The 25,965-nt window shown below is 47.8% G+C and overlaps 1 pseudogene; it reads left to right on the top strand.

Moving 5' to 3' along the window:
* Nucleotides 1–22,033: 22,033 nt before the first annotated feature.
* Nucleotides 22,034–25,114, top strand: LOC142435805 (large ribosomal subunit protein uL3 pseudogene; annotated as a pseudogene).
* The last annotated feature ends 851 nt before the right edge of the window (nt 25,115–25,965 follow it).

The raw sequence follows: 25,965 nt of genomic DNA, 5'->3' as shown, positions 1-25,965 counted from the left end.
TGTCCATTGTCAGACGGCCTCATCTTTCTCCCTCTCAGAGCAGCTAGTGGGTTTGAACTGCTGGCTTTGAGGTTAGTAGCGGGATGCTTAACCCACAGCATCACCAAAACTCCTTAGCAAGAAGGATATTACCACAACCACAGCCACCACCCCTTTTTCCTAATTTTCTGAGAGATAGGGAGGAAAGAGTGCTGTCCAGCGTTCGACTCCCTTTAGAGAAAATGGGAGGTCCAGGGTGATGGCAGCAGGTGGCTGGAACATCCCAGCCTCGCATCGAGGGCCACCCGGAAAGATCCTCCCTTGTAGGCTTTGTGGAGCAGGCACACTCAAAGACCATAGGACCTCGGTCTCAGCTGTCGGCCTCGGGGCTTGGGTTTCTTAGTTCCTGCTGCTTGGGGAGGGGCTGCTCGATGGAGAGCCTCGTCCCTTAGCATCATGGCTGCTCAGATGTGATACCCCTGAGTCGTGTAATTTACATTTCATGCACAATTGAAGCAGCTAATGGTGTCATTCTCCAAGGGGGGAACAAGTTGTCATAATGTTAATTACATTGCAGGCGTGCTCCCTCTCCTTTGTCCCCAAGTGCTCCAAGGGAAGTTCCCAGGTAGCAGTCGAGTGGGTGTCCAAGAGAGTGGCTTTGGTCCCTCCAAGGGGTCAGGGCTGAGGAGTGGTTACAAGGCCAAGAATTCTTTCTCTGACTTCGTTGTGGGTGTGTTGGCGCAGTGGGAGTAGAGGTGGCAGCTAAAACAGCCCAGTGATCTCCCCATCTTTTTCTAACCTGCGCGTGTGCAATCGGGCAGGGCTGGAGGGTGCCTGTTCAATGCTCAAGCTAATTTTGCTTGATAGGGGACAGTGGAGAGGTTGTGTAGGGAAAAGGAGGCAAAATCCAACCACTCTTAGTCCAGATATCAGCAGACGGTAGAGCTAAGCCTGTAGTCTCTGAGGCTGGTCTGCTGGGATTTAAATTCCAGCTCCCCCTTGGATAACCTGATTACCCCTGGGCCAGATGGCTTCTCCTCTCTGTGCATTCGTGTCCTCACCTATAGATGGAAGATGATGTACTACCAATGGGTCAGTCGATTCCAACTCATAGTGAGCCTGGAGGACAGAGTGGAACCATTCTATAGGCGTTCCCATAGGCTGTGACTGATACTGGAGCAAATTGACGCATCATTCTCATGGGAAGCTGCCGAGGGTTTCGCTGAGCTAGTGGTAAATAGTCAAGGGCTTCTCTATTGCCCCGCCAGCGCTCCTCTTAAAGGGGTTGCAAAAGTCACCAAAACCCCACTTCTCTTGAGTTCATTCAGACTCATAGCAACTCAGCAGGATAAAGTAATAACTGTCCCTGCAGACATCCGACCCTGAAAATCTTTATGAGCTCAGACAGCCCCAACTTGATCCCGAAGAACAGCTGGTGGGTTTGAACCACCAACCTTCTGGTTAGCAGTTCTAATGGTCACCCACACCACCACCAGTGGGATGAAATGAGTGAATGTACAAGCAATGCTTAGAACACTAGTACATAACATGCACTTAGTAATTGTGAGCTATTGTGGTAGGAGGGGAGTCCAAAAACCAAACCAAACTCACTGCCATCGAATCCACTCTGATTCCCCATGACCTGAGTTCTACCCTATAGGACAGGGTCCAACTGCTCCTGTGGGTATTTGAGATTGTAACTTTATAGGATTGGAAAGTTTCATTTTTTTCCCTGAGAGTGGCTGGTGGTTTTGAACTGTTGGCTTTGGGATTAGCAGCCCAATATGTAATCACCCACACCATTATTAAATGAGAGCTACGAGTTTCTGACATTTTCTGTGAGGTGGTAGAAGTATATGTCATTCCTATATTTAAAGAAGGTAAATCTACTGAAACAGAACAATTGCCATGGCTTTCCAAAGAGAGGAGAGATGTCACTTTTAAGGATAAATAGAGCTGTGAGTCATCCCTGGAGAGTACAAATGGTCAAAACACTTGGCCATTAACAGAAACTTAGGAGGTTCAAGCGCACCCAGAAATACCTTGGAAGAAAAGCCTGGCCATCTGTTTCTAAAAGGTTATGCCGATTGAAAGTCCTATGACTCACCATGAATCGCAATCAACTCAGTGTCAAATGGTCATTTTAAATTTCAGGATGGTTCCTGGGCAGAAAGCAAACATTCTAAGTTGTCTATTGAAGAGGAGGTTTGTGAGAGCACCTGGCCCATTCAAACACAACTGATGAGGAACCTCGGTGGGGCCACTGTACACAGACCAGGCCATGCTTTCTCCACATCTGGTTTTGTTGGATGCTGTCAAGTTGGTTTCAACTCGTGGCGACCCTACATACAACCGAAAGAAACACTGCCTGCTCCTGTGCCAGCCTCACAATTGTTATGTTTTAGTGTGTTGTTGTAGAAACTGTGTCCATCCATCTTGGTGAGGGTCCTCCCCATTTGGGCGCCCCTTTACCAAGCATGATGGCCTTTTCCATGATGTTCCTCCTCATAGCTCCTGATGCCCAAGGATGTGAGATGAAGTCTAGCCATCCTTGCCTCTAAGGAGCATTCTGGATACACTTCTTTCAAGACAGATCTTGCTCCTCAACTGAAATTCTTGCAGAGAGAGTGAAAACACACCAGATTTTCCTAGAGTCTCATTTCCCAAAGTGGGCAACACCACCCACCTACTGGGCACAGAAAAATCCAGAGATCTACAAAGCAGATATCTACGTTTTATCCTGGATGGTGGGCTATAGTCCAAAATTCTTTCATTGCTGAGGGGTCCTGAGTAATTTCTTTTTCTGAAAAGAGGGCAGTAGGCAGAATAAGTTTGGGAACCTTTGGTCTGGAGCAGGAGCTGGAAACCTGTTTTTCTGCCAAGGACCATGTGGTGATTGATAACATCATTCATGGTGCCATACAGGTCAAATATTTAATGAACTCACCCCTAAGGTGATGGCTCCAAATGCTTCTCGTTGGTGAGGTGTGTGATGCTGGCAGCTATTGATTATTTGGGGGGCCCTATACAGCCCTCGGGCCATACGTTGGTCTAAGGTAGTGGATCTCAACCAGTGGGTCACGACACCTTTGGGGGTCCAATGACACTTTCACAGTGGTTGCCTGGTTCATCGCAGTAGCGCAATTACAGTAATGAATTAGCAATGAAATAATTTTTATGATCGGGGTAAACACAACATGAGGAACTGTATGAAAGAATCATGGCATTCGGGAGGTTGAGAAACACTTGTCTAGGGAATGGTTGGGATCTCCATGTAGGCTACACATGAACTTCATAGGCAGTCAGGCAGCGTATCACTTGGGTTTCATTGGAGAGGAAAGAACTATTGATCATGTTTCAAGGACAAACAAATCTGGAAGGAAATGCTGTTGTGGATGAAAGCAAAACATAAAACAAACTCTTGAAAGATTTCTGTATGCTAGAGATGAATTGCAATCAAGAAAATTAAATGATATCTGTTAGGGGTCCAGCAGAAAACAAACCATGCAGAAGGTTTAATTAAAGAGAGTTTAATGAAGACAATTAACAGTGGTGGGGATGGGCTTAAGAAAGCCAACAAAAGATAAGGAGGCCCTGAGGGTCTAACAAGAGCATAAAGCTGTTGCCACGTGTCCTATGGAATTTTCTCTTCAGCTCTTTGACTTTGTCATTTCTTCTCATTGTCTTAGCTACTCTATGATATAGAGCAATTCTGACTCATAGGAATTTGATACTACTGTCCTCTCCCAATTTCCATTACTTTCCAACATCATGTGTGTTAAAATATGCAGTATTTCATCAGATTTCCTATGCTCTAAACCAGTGGTTCTCAAACTTCCTAATTCCTTGGCACTATAATGAAGTTCCTGATGTTGTGGTGAACATCCATTCATAAAATTATTTTCGTTGCTACTTCATAACTGTAATTTTGCTACTATGAAGAAGATAACGACCCCTGTGAATGGGTAGCTCAACCCCCAAAGAGGTCCTGATCCACAGGTTGAGAACCGCTGCTCTTAACTAAGAGGTGTTTCTTTAAGATGTAGTTCAGTATATTGTTAGACGCCCAAGTCCTGTTGTTGCTGTTGTTAGGTGCCGTCGAGTGGATTTTGGTTCACAGCAACTCTATGTACAATGTACTGAAACGCTGCCCCGTCCTGGGCATTCCTCACAGTGGTTCTTTGCTTGCGCTCATTGTTGCAGCCACTGAGCTATTCCAAATTGTAGGGGCTGCCTCTCCTTTGCTGCCCTTCTACTCTACCAATATCTGTGTCTTCCTCTAGGACAGTGCTTCTCAACTTTCCTAAATCCACGGCACTTTCATACAGTTTCCTTTGTAGTGGTAGACCCCCAATCATAAAATTATATTCTTTGCTACTTCGTAACTCTCGTTTTGTTACAAGTTATGAATAGTGCCACCCTGTAAAGGGTTCGTCTAAGCCCCAAAGGGGTCACGACCCACATGGTGAGAACCACTGCTTTGAATTTAGAGGAGTTTCTCTTAAGGTCTATTTCACCATACTGTTAGAAGCTCAAGTCCATTTGTTGTTGTTGTTAGGTGCCGTCGAGTGGATATGTCTCATAGCAACTCTACGCACATTATAATTAAATGCCGCCCTGTCCTGTGACATCCTCACAGTGATTCTCTGCTTGCGCTCATTGTTGCAGCGACTGTGCTAATGCATCTTGTTGGGGTCCGCCTCTATTTTAATGCCCTTTCATACCTAGATTTGGGACTTCCACTAGAGCAGTGGTTCTCAACTTTCCTAATGCCAAGATATTTTCATACCGATTCTCATTTAGTGGTGACCCCCCCAACCATAAAAATGATTTCATTGCAGCTTCATAACTGTAATTTTGTTACTGTTATGAGTCACGACACCCCTGTGAAATTTTCATTCCATACCCACAAAGGGGTCGCGACACACAGGTGAAGATCCCCTGCTGTAAACTAAGAGGAATTCTCTTAAGATAGAATTCAGCATACTGGTAGATACACAAGTTCTGTTGTTATTGGTGTTAGGTACCATCGAGTGGGTTTTGGCTCATAGTAACTCTATGCACAATATAATGAAATGCTTTCCCATCCTATGCCATCCTCACAGTGGTTCTTTTGCTTGTGCTCATTGTTGCAGCCACTGTGCTAATCCAACTTTTGGGTAACTGCCTCTTTTTTGTGGCCTTTCTGCTGTACCAAGACTTTTGTCTTCCTCTAGGGCAGAGGTTGTCAAATTTCCTAATGCCATGACCCTTTCATACAGTTCCTCATGTACTGGTGACCCCCATCATAACATTATTGTTACTTCATAACTGTAATTTTCCTACAGTTATGAATCATTTCTCACCTTGAAAGCGTCATTCAATCGCCAAAAGTGGGCGCGAACCACAGGTTAAAAACCGCTGGTCTAAACTAAGAGGAGTTTCTCTTAATATCTACTTCACCCTATTGTCAGAAGCACAAATCCTATAGTTATTGTTAGATTCTGTTGTGTAGCTTTCGACGCCTAGCTACTCTAAGCACAATATGATGGAAAGGTGTCCTGTCCTGCGCCATCCTCCCAGTGGTTCTTTTGCTTGCGCGGATTGTTGCAGCCACTGTTGTATTCCATCGTGCTGTGGGCTGCCTCTTTTTGCTGCCATTCTACTGTACTCCGATCTATGTCTCCCTCTAGGGCAGTGGTTCTCAACCTTCCTAATGTCATGACTCTTTCACACCATTCCTCATGTACTAGTGACCCCCCCAATCATAAAATTATTTTCCTTGTTACTCCATAACTATAAATTTGCTATTATTATGAATCAGGTCACCCATGTGACCCACAGTTAGAGAACTGTTACTCTACACTAAGAGTTTCTTTTAAAGTCTTCTTCAGCATATTGTTAGAGGCACAAATCCTGTTGTTTGGTGCCTTCGAATGGGTTTAGGCTCATGCCAACTCTATGCACCATGTAATGAAATGCTTTCCCGCCCTGTGCCTTCCATACAGTGGTTCTTTTGCTCACACTCATTTTTGCAGCCACTGTGCTAATCCATCTTGTTGGGCACTGCCTCTCTCTTCCTGCCCTTCTGTACCAAGATATGTGTCTTCCTCTAGAGCAGTGGTTCTCAACTTTCCAAAGGCCACAACCACTTCACACCATTCCTTGTGTAGTGGTGACATCCAACCATAAAATATTTGCATTGCTACATCATAATTGTAATTTTGCTTCTGTTATGGATCAGGCCACCCATGTGAAAGGTTCGTTAGTCTCCGCAAAGGCGTCTCGACAAACAGTTGGAGAACCAATGGTCTATACGAATAGGAGTTTCTCTTAAGGTCTACCTCAGAATATTCTTAGAAGCCCAAGTTCTTTTTATCATTGTTTGGTGCCTTTGAGTGTGTGTTGGCTCATAGCAACTGTATGCACAATATAATGAATCTCGGCCCCATCTCGTGCCATCTCACTGTGGTCCTTTGCTTGCGCTCACTGCTGCATCTATTCCATCTTGTAGGGGCTGCCTGACTTTTGCAGCCCTTCTGCTGTACCAACATTTGTGTCTTCCTCTAGGACAATGTTTCTCATACATCCTAATTCTGCAGCCCTTTCGTACAGTTCCCAATGTAGTGGTGGACCCCAAACATAAAATTATAAAATTATATTCATTGATATTTCATAACTGTACTTTTGCTAATGTTATGAATCAGGCCATCACTGTGAAGGGGTGTTTCGAAACACCCCCCACCTGAAAGTGTTCACGACCCAATGTTGAGAACCCTGCTGTAAACTAAGAAGAGTTGCTCTTAAGATTTACTTCAGCATATTGTTAAACACACAAGCCCTGTTGTTATTGTTGTTAAGTTCCGCGGAGGGGGTTTTGGCTCATCGCATCTCTATGCACAATATCATGAAATGCTTCCCAGACCTGTGCCATCCTGACAATGATTGTTTGATAGTGCTCATTGTTGGAGCCATATTGGGTGGGGGCTGGCTATTTTTTGTTGCCCTTCTACTCTACCATGATTTGTGTCTTCCTTTAGGGCAGTGGTTCTCAACCTTCCTAATGCCACAACATTTTCATACCGTTCCTCATATAGTGCTGACTGCCAAATCATAAAATTATTTTCATTGCAACTTTGTAACTCTAATTTTTCTACTGTTATGACTGGGCGTTCACTATGAAAGGTTCATTCATCCCCCAACAGGGCTCGTGACCCAAAAGTTGAGAACCGCTGCACTAAACTAATAGGAGATTCTCTTAAGGTCAACTTTAGCACATTATAAGAAACACAAGTCCTGTTGTTTTGTTGTCAGGTGCAGTCGAGTGGGTTTTGACTCATAGCAACTCTATGCTCCATTTAATGTAACGCTGCCCCATCTTGTGCCATCCTCACAGTGATCCCTTAGCTTGAGCTCATTGCTGCAGCCACTGTGCTATTCCATCTATTTGGGGGGCTGACTCAATATTGCGGCCCTTCAACTGTATCAAGACTTGTGTCTTCCTGTAGGACTGTGGTTTTCAGCAATCCTAATGCCACGACCCTTTCATACAGTGCCTCGTGTAGTTATGACCCCCCAACCAAAAAAATTATACTGTTGCTACTTCATAACTGTAATTTTGCTACTGTTACGTATCGGCCCACGCCTATGGGCGGGTCATTCGAACACCCCCAAAGGATTTACTACTCACAAGTTGAGAATGGCTGCTCTAAACTAAGAGCAGTTTCTCTCAAGGTTTAGTTGAGCATATTGTTAGATGTATGATTCCTCCTGTTATTGTTGTTCGTGCCGTGGAGAGGGTTTGGGCTCATAGCAACCCTGTGCACAATATAATACAGGCCTGCTCAGACTTGCATCAACCTCACAGTGGTTCTTTGCTTGCGCTCATTGTTGCAGCAACCGTGCAAATCCGTCTTGTAGGGACTTCCTCTTTTCTGCTGCCCTTCTACTGTACTTGCGTCTTCCTCTAGGAGAGAGTTTCTCACCCTTCCTATTTCTACGACCTTTGCATACACTTCCCAATATGTAGTGGTGGTCCCCAAAGCATAAAGGTTTTTTTCTACTGTTTTTCCATAACTGTAATTTTGCAAGTCTTATGAATCTAGTCACCCTGTGAAAGGGTTGTTCAACCAACCAAAGTGGTCACAAATCACAGGTTGAGAACCGCTGTTCTAAATTAAGAGGAGTTTCTCCTGTGGTCTAGCTCAGTATATTATTACATGCACGAGTCCAGTTCTTATTGTTGTTAGGGGCTCTCGAGTGGGTTTGGCTCATATTTGGCTCATAACAACTCTATGCACAGTATCATGAAACACTGTTCCATCCTCTAACACCCTCACACTTTTCTTTTGTTTTCGCTCATTGTTGCAGTCTCTGTGCTAATCCATCTTTTGGGGGACTGCCTCTCATTTGCAAACCTTCTACTGTACCCAGATTTGTGTCTTCCTCTAGGGCAGTGGTTCTCAAACTTCCTAATGCACGACTCTCTCACACCATTCCTCATGTATTGGTGCCCCCCCCATCATAAAATTACTTTCCTTGTTACTTTATAACTAAAATTATGCTGCTGTTATGAATCAGGCCACCATGTGATATAGTCATTCTCCACCCCACCCCCCAAAAGGCATCACGACCCACAGTTTGAGAACTGATAATCTACACTAAGAGGAGTTTCTTTTTAAGGTATGTTTCAGCATATTGTTAGAAGCACAAATCCTCTTCTTGTTTTTGCCTGCCTTCGAGTGGGTTTTGGCTCATACCAACTCTATGCACAATATAATGAAACGTTGTCCTGCCCTGTGGATCCTCACAGTGGTTCTTCTGTTTGCGCTCATTGTTGCGGCCACTGTGGTAATCCATCTTGTTAGGGACTACCTCTCTTTTCCTGCCCTTCCGTACCAAGATTTGTGTCTTCCTCAAGAATAGTGGTTCTCAATTTCTGAATGCCACTACTATTTCATACCAGTCCTCATGTAGTGGTGACACCCCAACCATAAAATATTTTCATTGCTACATCATAACTGTAATTTCGCTTCTGTTATGGATCAGGCCTCCCATGTGAAAGGTTCATTAGTCTTCTAAAGGCACTGTGACACAGTTTGAGAACCACTGGTCTAAACTAAGGGGAGTTTCTCTTAAGGTCTACTTCAGCATATTCATCGAAGCACAGTCGTGTTGTTTCTGTTTGGTGCCTTTCAGTGTGTGCTGGGTCATAGCAACTCTATACACAATATAATGAAACGTGAGCCCGTCTCGTGCCACCCTCACTGTGGTTATTTTGCTTGTTGTCATTGTTGCAGCCATGGGCTAATCCAACTTTTGAGGGGCTCCCTCTCTTTTGCTGCCCCTCTACTGCCCTTTCATTCATTTCCTCAGGTAGTGATGAACCCCCAATCATAAAATTATTTTCATTGCTACTTCGTAACTTTAATTTTGCTACAGTTATGTATCAGGCCTCCACTGTGAAAGGGTCATTTGACCCCCCCAAAGGGATAGCGACCCACAGGTTGAGAACCACTGCTCTATACTAAGAGGAGTTTCTCTTAGGATCTACAGCACCATATTGTGAAAAGCATGAGTCCTACAGTGATTGTTCTTAGGTGTTGCCCAGTGGATTTCGACTCTCAGCAACTCTACGCACAAGATAATGAAACGCTGCCCCGTCCTTTGCCATCCTCACAGTGGTTTCTTGTCTGCACTCATTGTTGCAGCCACTGCGCTAATCTATCATTGGGGGTCTGCCTCTCATTTGCTGCCTTTCTGCTCTGCCAAGATTCCTGTCTTGCTCGAGGACAGTGGCTCTCAACCTTCCTATAATGCCACAGGCCTTTTATACCACTCCTCATGCAGTGGGTACAATCCCAGTCATAAATTTATCTTCATTGCTACTTCATAACTGTAATGAAGCTACTGCTATGAATTGGGCCACCCCTGTGCAAGGGTAGTTCATCACCCTAATGGAGTCGTGACCCACAGGTTGAGAATCTCTGCTCCAAACTATGAAGAATGTCTCTTAAGATATATTTCAGCACATTGTTAGAAGCAAAAGTCCTGTTGTTATTGTATTTAGGTGCCTTCAAGTGGGTTTTGGCTCAGAGCAACTCTATGCAAAATGTAACGAAACGCTCCCCAATCCTGTGCATTCCTCACAATGGTTCTTTGATTGTGCTGGTTGTTTCAGCCACTGAGGTATTCCAACTTGGAGGGGCAGCCTCTCCTTTGCTGCCCTTCTACTCTACCAACATTTGTGTCTTCCTCTCGGACAGTGGTTCTCAATCTTCCTAATTCCACGACCCTTTCATGCAGTTCCCAATATAGTGGTGGACGCCCAGTCATACAAAATTTTCGCTGATATTTCATTACTGTAATTTTGCTAATCTTATGAATCAGGCAACCCTTGTGAAAGGGTCATTCAACCCACTCACTCCCCAAAAGGGTTCGTGATTCATAGGTTGAGAACCCTGCTCTAAACTAAGAGGAGTTTCTCTTAAGATCTACGTCAGCATATTTTTAGAAGTCAAGTCCTTTTTGTGTTGCTGTTAGTTGCTGTCGAGTGGGTTTTGACTCTCAGCAACTCTACGCACAATATAATGAAACGCTGCCCCGTCCTGTGCCGTCCTCACAGTGGTTTGTTGATGGCACTCATTGTTGCAGCCACTGAGCTATTCCATCTTGTAGGGTCTGCCTCTCACTTGCTGGCCTTCTGCAGTACCACGTTTTGTGTATTCCTCTTGGGCAGTGTTTCTGAACCTTGTTAATGGCATGGCTCCTTTATACAATTCTTAATGTTGTGCTGAGCCTCCAACAGTATTTTTTTTCATTGTTACTCCATTAATGTGATTTCTCTACTGTTATTAATTGGCAACACCTGTGAGAGGCTCGTCTGAAACCCCATAGGGGTCGCAACCCACAAGTTAAGAACCACTACTCTAAATTTAGAGGAGTTTCTCTTAAGATCTAGTTCAGCATATTGTTAGAAGTACACGTCCTGTAGTTATTGTCGTTAAGTTCCGTCGAGTGGGTTTTGACTCTTAGCAACTCTATGCACAATATAATGAAACGCTGCCCTGTCCTGTGCCACCCTCACCGTGCTTGTGTGCTTGGCCTCAGTGTTGCAGCCACTGTGCTAATCCAACTTGTTGGAGACTGCCGCTCTCTTCCTTCCGATCTGTACCAAATTTGTTTTTTTTTTCCTAGAGAAGTGGTTCTTATCCTTCCTAATGCCACTACCCTTTCATATCGATTCTCATTTAGTTGGGACCCACAACCATAAAATTATTTTCATTGGTACTTTGTCACTGTAATTGTACTACAGTCATGAATCGGGCCACCCCTGTGAAAGGGTCATTCTACTCTCCCAAGGGGCGCGACCCACAGGTTGAGAACTGCTGCTCTAAAGTTAAAGGACTTTCTCTTAAGTCCTACTTCACCATATTGTTAGAAGCACAAGTCCTGTAGTTATTTTTGTTGAGTGCTGTTGAGTGGGTTTCTGGTCACAAGAACTCTATGCACAATATAATGAAATGCTGCCCAGTCCAATGCCATGCTCAGAGTTGTTCATTTGCTTGTGCTCATTGTTGCAGCCACTGGGCTAATCAATCTTGTAGGGGCTGCCTCTCCTTTGCTGCCCTTCTACTCTACCAATAATTCTGTCTTCCTCTAGGGAAGTGGTTCTCAACCTTCCTAATGCCACGACTCTTTCATACCATTCCTCATGTAATGGTGACTGACAAATCATAAAATTATTTTCATTGCTACATCATACCTCTAATTTTTTCCACTTTAATGAACGGCCCACTGCCGTGAAAGGGTCATTCGTCCCCCAAAAGGGGTCACAACCCTCAGTTTGAGGACCGCTGCGGTAAACTAATAGGAGGTTCTCTTCAGGTCTACTTAGGTACATTGTTAGAAAAACAAGTCCTATTTTTTTCTTGTGGGTTTTGACTTACAGCAACTCTATGTCAATATAATGAAACACTGTCCCGTCTTGTGCCATTCTTGCAGTGTTTCTTTGGCTTGTGTTTATTGTTGCAGCCACTGTGCTATCCCATCTATATTGGGGCTGAGTCTATTTTGTTGCCCTTCAACTGTATCAAGAATTGAGTCTTCCTCTTGGACAGTGGTTTTCAACATTCTTACTCACGACCCTTTCATCCAGTTCCTCATGTAGTCGTGACCAACCAACCATAAAATTATTTTTGTTGCTACACCATAGCTGTAATTTTGCTACTGCTATAATTCAGGCCACCTCATGAAAGGGCTGTTTGACCCCCTAAGTAGACACGACCCACAGGTCGAGAGCCGCTGCTCTAAAAGAAAGGGGAGATTCTCTTAAGGTCTTCTTCAGCATATTGTTAGAAGCACAAGTCCTGTTGTTTTTGTTGTTGGGTGCAGTCGAGTGGGTTTGGCTCATAGCCACTCTCTGCACAATATAATGAAACTCTGGGGGTCTTAAAGGCTTGAAGGCAAACAGGTTGAAATCTAGCTCGGAAGCAACAAAGCCCACAGAGAAGAAGCACACAAGCCTAAGTGAACACGAGTTGTTGAAGGGATCTGGGAGCGGACACCAAAGGACAAAAACCATTATTGTGTGATCACCTTCCCCACATAAACGCTGAAGATGAATGTGTGCATAAGTAAGTGTGGTGAAGAAGGCTGATGGTGCCCGGCTATCAAGCGATATAGCGTCCCGGGTCTTAAAGGCTTGAAAGTAAACAAGCAGGCCCAGAAGCAACAAAGCCCACATGGAAGAATCACACCAATATGTGTGATCATGAAGTGATGAGGGGACCAGTTTTCAAGCAACAAAGGCGGGAGGGGGGATTATATCATCGTGAATGAGGGGAGTGCATGACGGGGGACCTATGCCCACCTGTAGACAACTGCACATCCCTTGCGGAGGGGTAGTGGGAAGGAGATGAGTCACTCAGGGTTCAGTGTAGCAATAATGAAACCCACAACCTTCCTCTAGTTATTAAACACTTCCTCCCCCCACCTCTCATGATCCCAATTCTACCTTGCAAACCTGGTTAGACCAGAAGATACACAGCGCTACAGATGGAAACTGTAAACACAGGGAATCCAGGACAGATGAACCCCCCAGGGCCAGCGGTGAGAGTGGCGATACTGGGAGGGAAGTGGGCATAGAAATGCGAAACCGATCACAAGGATCTACATATAACTTCCCCCCTGGGAGATGGGCAACAGAAAATTGGGTGAAGGGAGACGCCGCGCAGTGTAAGATAAGAGAAAATAATAATTTATAAATTATTAAGGGTTCATGAAGGAAGAGGAGCAGGGTGAGAGGGGGAGAGGGGAAAGGGGAAATGAGCTGATTCCAGGAACCCAAGCGGAAAGCAAGTTTTGAGAATGATGAAGGCAACGAATGTATAAGTGTGCTTTGCACAACTGGTGTATGTATGGATTGTGATGAGTTGTATGAGCCCCAATAAAATGATTTTAAAAAAGAAAAAGAAAGAAATGTCTATAAATGAATGAAGGCAACATATGTACAAAATGCCTGATGCAATCAATATGGATTGCAACAAAAGTTGTAAGAGTCTCCAATAAAAGATTTTTAATAAAAATGTATATATAATAAATATTTTCCTAACTTATATAAATGATTAATAAGAATAAAATTAAGCAGCCTGGGTTTTTTATAGGAAAAAATAATGATAAAAGAACAAATGAGAGATTCAGCAGGAAGCAATGGATAGGAAAATATTATAAGGAAAGTTTTCTCTTATATGGAATGTACATTCTCTTACATGACAACAATCAGAATATGCCGTAAGAACCTCAGACCAAATACTAGAATAAAATAGAGGAAAACATTCCCAACCCTTCAATAAAATGCTATATGCTTTCTATGATTTTCACTAAAGGTCAAATTCTTTAACAAAATATTTTGTTCATTCAAATTTTTAATTATGCATAAATTTATGTCTACTTGCATTACATCTCATACAAAGGCATAAGAATTGTTTTTGCTCTATCTAAAACTAAATAGAAGATAGTGAAGGTGAAAAAAATAGCTTTTGAGAATGTTGCTTTGAAATACAAATGGCATTGTCCTAAGAAATTAAAATGATTTAATTTTTTAAAATCATTTTATTAGGGGCACATACAACTCTTATCACAATCCATACATATATCAGTTGTGTAAAGTACATCCGTACATTCATTGCCCTCATCATTCTCAAAACATTTGCTCTCCATTTAAAGCCCTGGCATCATGTCCTCATTTTTCTCCGCCCTCCCTATTCCCCCCCTCACTCATGAACCCTTGATAATTTGTCAGATCTTACATATTTTGTCTCCCTTCACCCACTTTTCCGTTGTCCATCCCCCAGGGAGGAAGTTATACGTAGATCCTTGTATCTGAGGTCTCAAAGCAGCTGTGTGTGATGCAGGGGAAGCTCTGGAAGCAGCTGCAGACACTGCGGGAGTTGGCAGCCCAACAGTGAGGGTCACTGCATCCGTGGGTACCAGAAAACTGGCTGGGGTTGCTTATTCCCCTAGATGCTACCCCTGCCTTGAAGAGAACCGTGACAGAGGCCTGTAGACATGTGTCAGGAAAAGATGAGTCCTTCACTGTTTCCTCTTCCCACAAAATTTGAGGAGAGCCCGCAGGGCAGGAGCTCAGCACCCTGGCTCCAATCACCTGCCCTTCCCCACAGCCACACCCTCGCCAGCCCCAACTCCCCATGCCCTAGGTTTGCTTCTTGAATCCAGAGGAGCAGCCTGGGCAAAGACCATGTAGAACCTTGTTCTTCAGGCAGCCCCTTTGATTGGGTCCCTTGACCTCCAGAAAGTGGACACATGTACACTAACTGTTGGGGGACTCAGGCTGTCACCACAGGGGCCAGGATCTGAAGAGGATGCTGGCACTGCAGGGCTTCCTGAGGGAAGCCGAGGACTTACAGAGCTGGCTGAGCAGCCAGCAGCAGGTGGCCAGAGGAGAGAGGACTATGAGCACACCCTAGTGAGGAAGGGGCTAGGGGCAAGGAAGGTGCCCTGGAGCCGAATGAAGACGGGTAGTGGAGGGGGGCTGCATGCACAAGGGGCTGATGGGGAACATCAGTCTGGACTGAGGACAGCTGTGGCTTCCTATTCCCCTCTCTGCGTAGAGGGGCAAGTTCTGTGGCTGTTCAGTCCTGCCCTGCCCAGTCACTCACTGAGGTGTCTTACAGCCCACCAGCCAGGGCCCCCTGTGACCCCTCTACTCTCTTCTCAGCTCCCCTTAACCAAGTTTGCAATGTTTCGGCGCCAAGTGAAGATGGGTGGCCACCAGGGGGCAGCCTGCCGCACTAGCGGAGAGCCTGCTGGAGTGGTGGCCCAGCACTGCCCCCAGGGCCCAGCAGTGGTGACAGGACCTACAGTGAGTACCAGCAGCCTGCAGCAGGGGTGAGTTTGGGAGGAGGTGCTGGGCATGGGATGAAGAAGCTTCCAGGTAGACCCTTGCTGTACTGCGGCTCTGCCAAACCACTGTCTCTGAAGAGGGCCCGAGGTCAGGGAACCCAGGGCAGCCCCTGCTGTCTGCGGCCTGTGGAGGAGGCAAAGCTGGGTCGGTGGATCAGGGAGCCTGGTCACAAAGCCCACTTTGCAGGGTCACTTTCCCAAGCCACGGGCTCCCTGCACCTGCAGGGGCGTTCTGGGAAGAGTTGAGCTGGGCTGAGGATGCCCTGCACAGCCCCACACTGACCCAGGTCACAGTACAAGCTACTGCGTTTCCAGCCCAGACGGAGCTTAAGCGAGATCCCGATTTGCCCATGATCCTAGCCCAGAGGCTGGCCCGGAGTCTCAGGGGCCCGGCATTTGCTGCATGCAAGAACCATGGAGGGGTGCAGCTTCTACCTTTAAAGGGTGTGTAGTCTCCTCCAAACACACAGCATGCCTGGGTGGCACACAACTTGGCTACCTGCCGTGTGCCGGGCTTTAGAATGACCCCACCTGCTGACTCATGGGGATCCTCCAGAGGGTTTGCAAGTAAGTAAATCTTTCCATGAGCAGGGAACCTCTTCTTTCTCCTGAGGAGCAGTGAGTGGGCCTGAACCAGGCAACACCCCAACACTTCCCAAGCAGGCCTCCTGGAGCATCGTTAGAGCAAGGGGTAAACTGCTAGTGATAATGGGCTTCTGGGAGGAGAGTTTGCAGAAAGGCCTAAAGCGCCGAGCAAGATCTCAAGACAGTGGCCCTCTGGGAGCTTAGGACAAGTTCTAAACCCAGCCAGGAAGCTGAAGGGTTGACCATACAGAAGCTGAGGGGGAGGAATGAGCATGCTGGGATAACTGCTGACCCCCGCCTGGGGGCAGGGCTGCCTGGTTGGAGCTGTGGGAGCTGACTCAGGCCAGTCCCAACCTGCTTTGAGATGCTGAGGCCACCCTCAAAGTTCACAGCCAACTGTCTCACGTGCTCGTCCGTATCCAGGTGGGTGCCTGGGGGAGGGGGTGGCTTCTGCAAGTGCTGCCACCCCAGGCCCAGAGTCCCACACTCAATGCCCTGGCACTTGGCCACCATGCTGTCTCAGGAGAAAGCCACAAACCTCCCAGATGCTGTGTCCCACTGGGTGGAGGCCCTCCTGAGGAGACATGGATCGCACCAATGAATCACACAATCTGCCTCTGACACCTTGAGGCCTCCTCACCCCCACTATCATCACCCCAGTGCCGCTTCCCACTCTGGACTAGAGTGCATAGGTATTAGCAAGAGATAAAACTAATGACACATGGAACCCAGGAACAGGAATGGGAATAGAGATACCAAAAGGGTAGGGTGAAGGGAGGTAGAGGATGGGAGGAACGGGAACCGATAGCAATGAATGACATATAACCACACACCCCTCTCAGGGAGAGGAGCAACAGAAACCTGAGGATAAAAGAGACAATGGTCGATGTGAGATATGAAAATAATAACAATCTATAATCTATCAAGGAACCATGATTGGGGGAGGAGGAAAAAAAGAGGAGCTGATCCCAAGGGCTCAACAGAAAATAAATGTGTAGAAAAGAATGATGGCAATATACGTATGACTATGTCAGATACAATTGGTGTATGGATTGTAACAAGAGCTGTAAGAGCCCCCAATAAAATAAATAAATTTAAATTTAAATTTAAAAAAAACCACCAAAAACCTCCATCTGCACAGTGAGGCAGTGAAGGGACAAGAGTCCCTCGTCCCTCGGCTCTCACACAAGGCCACCAAAGGCTACCTCTAAGTGGGGGTCTGGCAAAGTTGTGGATGGGTGGGCAAAGCTATCAAGCGGCCCATGAGGGACTTCATTGGCCCTGGAGAACTGGGTGGGAAGGAGGGGTGGCGGGCAGAGCTGAGGCCGAGTAGACACTTGGTAAGGCTGTGGGATTGAGCGGCAGAGACATGGAGGTTTGGACATGAGTGGTGGTGGACTCAGGCCGGCTGTGACGCTGCCTCGGTACCAGGTCCCCTCACCCCATGCTCTCCCGTGCTCTCCCAGGCTCCAGGTGCAAGACTATGCCTCCTGGGCAGCCAGTGTGCAGTGAGATTTGCAGGTGGTGGAGGAGCCCCAACTCCGGCAGTGGAGCCCAAAACTTCAGTGTCCACAAAGAGCTGCAGGCCAAGTTGGAGGCCCAGAAGGAGCAGTACCAGTGCGCCACCCAACAGGGACAGCAGGTGCTCCAGGCTACAGGGCCGTCCGCCGTGGAGGTCGGCTCCCCTTTCTGGCCCTCCCCCAGCCGACTGGACCACTGCACCCTGGCCCCACAGGGCCAAGCACCTTTCTTTTCTATTTTTTTAATCATTTTATTGGGGGCTCGTGCAATTCTTATCACAATTCATACATACATGCATTGTGTCAAGAACATATGTACAGGCTCTTCCTCTAACTGTAGCGGCCTGAGGTGACCTGCTAAAATGGTTCGCTACTCATTTGACCCAGAAACCCCTACAAAATCCTGCAAATACAGAGGGTCGAATCTCTGGGTCCACTTCAAAAACACCCGTGAAAGTGCCCAGGCCATCAAAGGCATGCACATCTGGAAAGCCACCAAATACTTGAAAGACGTCACTCTGCAGAAGCAGTGTGTTCCTTTCCGACGGGACAATGATGGTGTTGGTAGATGTGCCCAGGCCAAACAGAGGGGTGGGACCCAGAGTTGGTAGCCCAAAAAGAGTGCTGAATTTTTGGTTCACATGCTTAAAAATGCAGAAAGTCATGCTGAACTTAAGGGTTTAGATGTGGATTCTCAGGTCATCGAGCACATCCAGGTGAACAAAGCCCCCAAGAAGCACCAACGGACTTACAGAGCTCTTGGCTAGATTAATCCACACAGGAGCTCCCCCTGCCACATTGAAATGATCCTGACTGAGAAGGAACAAATCGTTCCCAGCCAGAAGAGGATGTTGCACTGAACAAAAAGATTTCCCAGAAGAAACTGAAGAAGCAAAAATTCATCGCTTGGGAATAAATTAAGCTTAAATAATAAAAGTTTTTTTTTTTTTTAAAAAAAAAGAACATATGTACATTTCTTGCCATCATCATTCTCAAAACCTTTGCCTTCTACTTGAGCCCTTAATATCTGCTGTTCATTTCCCCCCTCCCTCCGCACTCTCCCCTACCTCACGAAACCTTCATCATTCATAATTTAATATTATTTTATCATATGTTGCACTGTCCAAAGTCTCCCCCTTCCTTCTTTTCTGCTGTCCCTCCCCCAGGGAGGAGGCTATTTGTAGATTCTTGTAATCAATTTCCCCTTTCCACCCCACATTCTCTCCACCCTCCAGGCATCGCCACTCTCACCACTGGTCCTGAAGGAGTCATCTGTCCTGCGTTCCCTGTGTTTCCAGTTCCTATCTGTACCTATGTACACCCTCTTATCTAGCCAGATTTGTAAGGTAGAATTGGGATCATGAGAGTGGGGGGAGGAAGCATTTTAGAACTAGAGGAAAGTTATATGTTTCATCGTTGCTACCCTGCACCCTGACTGGCTCATCTCCTCCCCACAACCCTTCAGTAAAGGGTGTCCGCTTGGCTACCAATGGGCTGTGAGTCTCCACTCTGCACTCACCCACATTTCAATGATATGATTTTTTGTTCTTTGATTCTTGATACCTCATGATCCCTTCGAAAGCTCGTGGTCACACAGGCTGGTGTGTTTCTTTCATGTGGGCTTTGTTGCTTCTGAACTAGGTGGCCACTTGTTTATCTTTGAGCCTAAAAGATCCCAGATGATATATCTTTTGACAGCCAGGCATCATCAGCTTTCTTCACCACATTTGCTTATGCACACGTTTGTATTCACTGAACCTATCAGGAAGGTGGGCACCCACTGATAGGATTTTTAGTTCTTGATGTCTGATAACTGGTCCCTTCTACACCTCGTGGTCAGCCAGGCTGGTGTTCTTCTTCCATGTGGGCTTTGATACTTCTCAGCTAGATGGCCGCTTATTTATCTTCAAGCCTTTAACACCCCAGACGCTATATCTTTTGATAGCCTGGCACCGTCAACTTCCTTCACCACATTTGCTTATGCACACATTTTTCTTCAGCAATCGTGTCGGGAAGGTGTGAATCCTGGAATGCCAATTTAATAGAACAACGTGCTCTTGCATTGAGTAAGTGCTTGAGTGGAGGCCCAATGTCCATCTGCTGCCTTAGTACTAAACCTATAAATATATGCACACAAATCTGTCTCCCTACACTCATATAAATATATTTACATATGTACATTCCAGTCTTTGGACCTCTATAAATACCCTTTGTCACCTAGTTCTCTCCTCTATTTCCTTTTACTTTCCTCTTGTCCCACTATCATGCTCAGCCTTCATTTGTGTTTCAGTAATTTCTCTCGGTTGCCTTGCCCTTGCTGAATGCTTACCAGACCACTCACACCCTCCTTGCTACTGATTTTGGATAACTTATTGCTCCCCTGTCCCTGGGTTGTTCAGCACTACCCCTTTGCCCCTTTCTCTCCCACTCCCCTATTCCCGCGGAACTATTGGTCCCCTTGTTTTCTCCTCCAAACTATTCATGCAGTCTATTGTATCTAGATAGGTCTGTAGAGATAATAATATGCACCAAAAATCAAGTCATTGCAAGTTAGGCAATGAGTGAGAACACAGAAATGACAACGAAAAGGAAACCAATTACCCATAGAAGAATAAATTAATTTTGGAAGGCAAATGCTTTGAAAATAATGAGGGCAAAGAGTGTACAGATGTGATTTATACAACTGATGTAAGTATGGATTGTGATAAGAGTTGTATGAGTCCCTAATAAAATGCTTTTTTAAGAATAAAAGAAAAGAAAAAAATTTTAAAGAAAGAAAAACCTATACATAGATGAAGGTCTGATTTTTAATCTCTAGGCGTGTCCTTCAGTCAGGTCCAATGGGGTACCATGCTTTGGCCCCAGAGTCTGTCCTTTGTACTACCTCAGGGGCTCCCTGCTCTGCTCCCACGGTTGCTCTGCCACACACTTTTAGTGGTTTGCCTCAGTGCCATAGGATCATTCTGGGCCAGTTCTAACCCTGAGTCTCCAGTGTTGTCCCCCTTAGGGCCCTGGGCCATCAATGGACGGTGTGTCTCATAGTGGGATCAGCCACATTGTCCACTCTGTCCATTGGCTGTTCAGAGCCGGGATATCGTCCCCCAGGCCTGATGGGCCTGGATGTGCTCCACTTTCTCTTCCTCCCCCTTCTTTGCTCCCACTTGCTCTGATCAAACATGCCCCTCTCTCCTAGATGCAGCTTCAGTGCTGTCCTCTGAAGTAAATCCTTCTGGGGGCAAGGGCAGTTGTCCACATAGCTGGTATGGGAGCCCAGCCCTCAGGCCCCTCCACTGGCTCCCCACTCCGTGCAGGCACACTGCATTCAACTGGCACTGGCTTTATATCTGGTCCCTCTTTCCCTGTGGAAACACAAACAATACCCTCCCCTTGGGTGGGACAGTCAGGCACCTTTTCTCTGGAGCTTCCCTCAGCACCACCTTCGGTTGTGTCCATGCCCATGCCCAGGTCCAGGAAAGGCTAAGCGTCATGCAGGATGCTTGGGAGCAGGTCTTTCAGGCCTGGGAACAGAATCAAGGGAGACGGCAAGCCATGCACCGCAAGCAGCTCTTCCTCAGACAGTGTGGCATCTGGACAAGATCCTGCAGGCCCAGGAGACAGCTCCCCTCACCACACACAGACACACTGACCCCAGGACCTCCAGTCCTCCTGTAGTACCACCCCAATCCCCTTTGCTTCCTGGATCACTGGCTGCTATTCTGATACGGAGCTAGATAGTGTGTCTTCCCAAGTGGCCAAGGGGACACCTGAGCCTCAGGTCACTCAGGGCCATCTCCTCCCCACACCTGGCCCCGGCCAGCCAAGCCCTACGCGGTTTGGTTGGAAATTGATGGGGCTCCTCCCCACCTCGTCAGAAGTTGGGATGTTCCTAACGGCCCCCAGGTTGGAGTGCTCTTCTTCCTCAGGTTCCTTCCCCTCCTGCTCAGCACCCACCTCCCCACCCCCAGCCGAAGGCCCCTTGATGCACCCCCAGAGAGCCCAGGCTGTAACCAAGGTTCTGGCAGATGTTGCTGTCTAGGGTTCCCTTTGAACCACCATCTGTGCCCCCAATAACCCCCCCCCACCTCTGTGTCACCTCCATGGCTGCCCCAGGTCTTCCAGGAAGCCAGTGTCCTGGAGGGCTCTGTGGAAGAGGTGGAGCGGCTGATCCAGAAGCGTGGCACCTTCCAGAGGTGCTGAGCACACAGGACAGGGAGGTGATGGCCGGGACGGTCATGGGCATGACCCTGATAAGGCCGGGGGAGCCAGACTGTTGGGGGCACATGGGTGATGTGTGTATGCACACCGAACCTGTGCTGGTGGGTGAGGGATTACCAAGGAGCCAGGGGCTCCAATCCAGGGCTGGTCACCAAGCCCTGGTGCCCAAGCACCCAGAAGCGAATGGGGATGGGTTAGGCCACATTCTGGGGACCATAGAGGGCATTTGGATCTGCCCATATCACATGGCCCCTGCTTCCTTCTGCCCAGGAGCCTGGCCAACCCTCAACTGCAGAGCTGAGGGGAGGCCCTCGAGACTTATAGTAAGGGCTATGGGCTGTGAGCCAGCCCCAGCAGAGGTACACTCAGTACTCAGGGCTGGGTCCACCTCCCACCTCCCACTATGCAGGAGGCTGCACTGAGAGAGCAGGCCAGGGTGCTGCCAGGCCCCTGGGTTCAGGGCCTGCTGGGCACGATACGTGAGCGGCCGGCTTGAGTGGAAGCCCTGGGAGAAGGTCAGTGACACAAGCTTCACACCTCTCTGACTACTGCCGGCTTTCTCAGGGCTGCTAGTCAGGTCAGAGGGCACCCCACCTGAACCCCATTTCACCTTTACAAGTGACCTTCAGCTCCACTAGGGGCCAAGGGGCGGCCTGCAGTGGAACCGGATGTGGAGAGTTTAATGGCTTTTCCAGGGGCAAAGCTAGGACTGGAGCCCAGGGCCCTTGATTCTCAGACCCGTGTGGACACCTGTCATCCTGATGGGCAGAGTAGACAGGGCCCCAGTGGTGGGTGAGGGGCACCCTCCACATGAGAACCCACCCATGGCCCCTGCCCAGCCACTTCCTAGATCTGAAGACTGATGGGCCTGGGCCCTGTCATCTTGGGTGAAAGAAAAATTATTGTGCTGTCCCTGAGCTTGGTCAGCATTTCACTCCTTGGCAGAGCCCGAAGGGTAGACGGGTCACCGCTTGGGACCAAGGCAGTATGGACATCAGGGCACTCATGTCCCCACCATCACACAGGACGGCGACTGGATCCAGGGGTGGGGCCAGCAGCTGGAATAGCCTGTCCCTCTTGGGGACCACAAAGAGAAGCTGATGCGGTTTCAGAAACACCTGGCCTATGAGACAGAGCCCCCATGGAAGGGAAGCAGGAAGGGAATTGACAGGAAGAACTGGGACCCCTGCTAGGTACTGGTTTTCCAACCAGCAGCCTTGTCCCCAACACCCGCAATGTCACTGTGCAGACACTAATCAGACTCTGTCACCTGCCCGAGGCCAAGGCCAAGACCAGCCAGGAAGAAAGGATCGAAGAGAACCCTGGGCAGAAGGGCAGAGGCCAAGCCTGTAATGTGCCCGTCCTCCACAGGGTGCCCTTGCTAGAGTCCTGGACCTTGGGAAGGATCTGGAGAGCATGGAGAGGCTGCTGCACAGACACGAGGCCTTGGAGCAGGAGATGGGCCTCCTCCAAGTTCAGGGGCAGGTATGCCACTGGGTCTAGCATCGGGGCCAGGCCAAAGGACCTCTTCTGTGGGACGCTGCAGAGGAAGAGCTGAGCCAGTATACTCCCATGCCAGGGGTCTCTTGAGCACAACCTGATCCCCTTCCTCAGCCTCCGGACATCCCCCATATCCCGGAGCAGAAGGCAGCCCTCCTCTGCCAGAGAAGCCTGGGGTCAGCCCGCAGCCTTGGCCACAGGTGCCAACAGTTTATGGACAGCTGGCAACAGCTCCAGAGCAGAGCCCAGAAGTGGTATGGACACCCTTTGGGTCCATTTCTTCACTCCTGCCCCCCTTCAGCAATCAAGTCCCATGCATCTCCTTGACTCCTTGTTTTAGGGTACAAAAGAGACCTTCAGGACAAACAATGTAAAGAAAACATCGATCAAGTCTTAAAAGAGACCACGACCACACAATGACCCAGACACATCATCCGTGAAACAAATCCAGGGAGACTCATATGTGTGTAAGAAAGAGGTCTACTGGAGATATCTAAAACAGATGGAAATAGAGTTACCATATGACCCAGCAACGCCCCCCCCCCCTCCCTCCTTACTGGGCAAGAAACAAACCAAGGTCAGACATCTGTGCTCCAAAGTTCGTTGGCACAGTTCACAATTGCAAGGAATTGGAAACAACCCAAATTTCCAACACCTGACAATTGGATTAAAAAGCTCAGGTACCTCTACCAGCTTGGATCAACGATGTAATCTCACACCGGAAGTTCTTGGCGCCCCAGCATGGGTCTCTGGGCTTCCTGCCTCGGAAGCGCAGCAGCCAGCACGGCGGGAAGGTGAAGAGCTTCCCCAAGGATGACGCCTCCAAGCCGGTCCACCTGACGGCCTTCCTGCCCTACAAGGCCGGCATGACCCACATTGTGCGTGAGGTCGACAGGCCAGGCTCCAAGGTGAACAAGAAGGATGTGGTGGAGGCCGTGACCATCATGGAGACCCCTCCCATGGTGGAGGTGGGTATCCTGGGCTATGTGGAGACACCTCGCGGCCTCCGGACCTTCAAGACAGTCTTTGCGGAACACATCAGTGACAACGAGTGCAAACGGAGGTTCTACAAGAACTGGCACTAGTCGAAGAAGAAGGCTTTCACCAAGTACTGCAAGAAGTGGCAGGATGACAAGGGTAAGAAGGAGCTCGAGAAAGACTTTAGCAGCAGGAAGAAGTCCTGCCCGGTCATGCGCGCCATCGCCCACACCCAGACGCGCCTGCTCCTCCTGCGCCAGGAGAAGGCGCACTTGATGGAGATGCAGGTGAACGGGGGCTCCGTGGCTGAGAAGCTGGACTGGGCCCGAGAGAAGCTGATGCCAGTGAACCAGGTGTTCAAGCAGGATGAAATGATCGACATCACGGGGGTGACCAAGGGCAAAGGCTACAAAGGGGTCACCAGTCGTTGGCACACCAAGAAGCTGCCCCGAAAGACCCACCGAGGGTTGCGCAAGGTGGCTTGTATCGGGGCCTGGCATCCCGCCCGTGTGGCCTTCTCGATGGCCCACGCTGGGCAGGAAGGCTACCACCACTGCACAGAGATCAGCAAGATCTATAAGATTGGCCAGGGCTACCTCGTCAAGGACGGCAAGCTTATCAAGAACAATGCCTCCACCGACTATGATCTCTCTCACAAGAGCAACAACCCCCTGAGCGACTTTGTCCACTATGGGGAAGTGATCAATGACTTTGTTATGCTGAATGGCGGCATGGTGGGCACCAAGAAGCGGGTGCTGACTCTGCACAAGTCCCTGCTGGTGCAGACCAAGCTCCATGCCCTGGAGAAGTTCGACCTCAAGTTCATCGACACCACCTCCAAGTTGGGCCATGGCCATTTCCAGACCGTGGAACACAAAAAAGCTTTCATGGGACCACTCAAGAAAGACCAGATTGTCAAGGAGGAAGGCACATAACAGATGGTACAACTGGTGGGATCAGAATAAAGACTTCTTTTTCAGTGGGGGGAAAAAATGTGGTACATACATATAATGGAGTACTATGCATCGCTAAAAAGTAGTGATGAAAATTTGAAGCACATCACTGCATGGGAAGAACTGGAGGAAAGCATGCTAAGCGAAGTAAACCAAGCACAAAAGGACAAGTACACATTGAGTCCACGGAGGTAAGCTTTAAAAAAATGCAAAAGGGTCATAGGGGAAAAGCTACTGTATGAACATTCCTGTGGTGAGGACCAGGTAATATGGCAGGGACCAGACCAAATTCAGGGATACACATGGTAGACAGATAAAAAAGAGGCGGGGAAAGGAAAAGTAATAATAATAATAAATAAATGGGTAGCGGTGTCACAGGGCACTAACCCGCCCAAGGGTGCCACCGTGAACCCGTATATCTCCGATCAGCCTGCCTCTGTGCCTTTGCCTGTGCTCACCCTTTCTCTACTTGACTCGGTCCTACACCTGTTCTTTTGTGTCTGGCTTATGTCAATACCAGCAGCCCTGTTGGCATAGTGGTTACGAATTGGACTGTGATCTGCAAGACCGGCAGTTCAAGTCCACCAGCTGCGCCTTGTGAGAAAGATGAAGCTTTCTATGTCTGTAAAAGAGTTGCCATCCCCGGAACCCGTGGGGGCAGTTCCACTCTGCCCTTTAGGGTTACCATGAGTCAGAGTTGACTGGATGGCAGTGAGTTGGGAATTTTATTTATTTCATTCCCAGCATGTCTTTTCAAGGTTCATTGGTGACCTGACATTTATCCCCCTATTTTAATGAAAGGACACCACTCTGTTCTAGAACTCGAACTCACT

The sequence above is a fragment of the Tenrec ecaudatus genome (assembly GCF_050624435.1).
Source record: "Tenrec ecaudatus isolate mTenEca1 chromosome 1 unlocalized genomic scaffold, mTenEca1.hap1 SUPER_1_unloc_16, whole genome shotgun sequence".
In the NCBI taxonomy this organism is placed as follows: Eukaryota; Metazoa; Chordata; class Mammalia; order Afrosoricida; family Tenrecidae; genus Tenrec; species Tenrec ecaudatus.
The sequence above is the reverse complement of the archived record's forward strand: the minus strand, read 5'-3'. Positions and strand labels throughout refer to the sequence as shown.